Source organism: Propithecus coquereli, unplaced genomic scaffold (genome assembly GCF_000956105.1).
Source record: "Propithecus coquereli isolate 6110/MARCELLA unplaced genomic scaffold, Pcoq_1.0 Scaffold118, whole genome shotgun sequence".
In the NCBI taxonomy this organism is placed as follows: domain Eukaryota; kingdom Metazoa; phylum Chordata; class Mammalia; order Primates; family Indriidae; genus Propithecus; species Propithecus coquereli.
The window spans coordinates 6986519-6988027 of record NW_012135858.1 but is presented as its reverse complement, the minus strand read 5'-3'; positions in this window follow the sequence as shown (position 1 = coordinate 6988027).

Below are 1509 nucleotides of genomic sequence, written 5' to 3'. Positions count from 1 at the left end.
CATGTTGTGTGACCTTGGGGATGCTTAAGATTTCTGTGCCTCAGTTTACTCTGGTAAAATGACAGTGATAAGAGTAACAACCTCATAGAGTTGTTATGAGAATTAAATGAATTATAAAGCATTTTGAACTGTTCCTGACACATAATAAATGCTATATAAGTGTTTGTTAAATAAATATTCTATAAAAAATAAAGGAGGGACTTAAATCCTTATTGTGAATTTCTAAAGACTACACATCATATTTCATCATCATGAATTGAATGCCATCTATGTATGCACTCTTTTACTCTGAAAGTCCCATCATAAGGACATTCAAGAAGTTTTCAATGACTATTAAATATCTCTATGCAACAGCATACCAACTACCAACTTGAATTAAAAGAAGTAGTCAGTATCAACCAATGGAAATCTCTATCTCTAGCCATTAAAAAAATTATCAAAAATGTTGTGAGTTGCTTTTGTTCCCATCAATAATCCTAGGAGATACTGATAACAGACTTAGATATCCTCCTCTTTATTGTGCTATTTGCTAAGTAGGTTATAGCTCTCCATGTGTAAATAAGCTCAGTCTCAGGCTTAACATAAATAGCATTCAAAATTAGTCTGCAGAGAAAGTTTGAGACTGTCTCTGAGGTCTGGTGATTTCCAAATAAAACCTCAAAGCTTAGAACAATAGTTGTGATGTACCCCCAGAGTTCTAAAAAGTGGTAATAAAACCATCCATGCAACACTAACCAAAATGTAGCAAAGACAGTCAGGGTATCATGATCCCTGAATCTATATAAGGAAAGATAAGACATTGTAAAATAAAGTGTTTGAAGGGAATTCCTAGAAATACAGAGTGCTTTAACTCTTCTCCTCTTCCTGGGAAAAGGGAATGCATGGTCTTCTGTCCCTAAGTAAGTCAAGTGGTGGATACCCCAACAGAACTACTTATTAGGATTAGGTTGCTTATGAGAAAGGGAAAAATCATCTCATTCCCCAACAGGAGGCTTGTTTGAGCCCATTTTGCTTCTGTGATTTAGATGGGTAAGGTGAGAGAGCTCCAGGGAAAACCTGACTTTAGGAGAAAAGAAGAACATAGAAAAGAGTGTCTGCTTTCATACTGAAAGGTCTAAAAGTAGGAAGCTGGCTGGACTGTCTGCATGGTGGAATGAGAAAGGAAGAGTCAGAAGTTAAGAAAACTGTGCAGTTTGATGAGACAAGAATGTATGGGTTTTCAGTGGGCAAATTAAATACATGCAACAGGTAGCAGATATGAGGCACTTTAAGGGACTCTGTTAAAGAGAGAGATCTTCCAAGCGGAGGAGAACATGGCAGTACACCACCTGGGGTGTAACAAGACCTCACGGGGAGTCTCCCCAAATCCTAGAAATTTATTTCAGGTTTCAAATACTTCCCACAATCATGATGATTAAAAATAAATAATGTCAACAGAAAACTACAGACAACACCAGTGAAGTAAGAACCATTTATGCCTCTTTTTCTAATGTTTCCCCCTCAACCCCA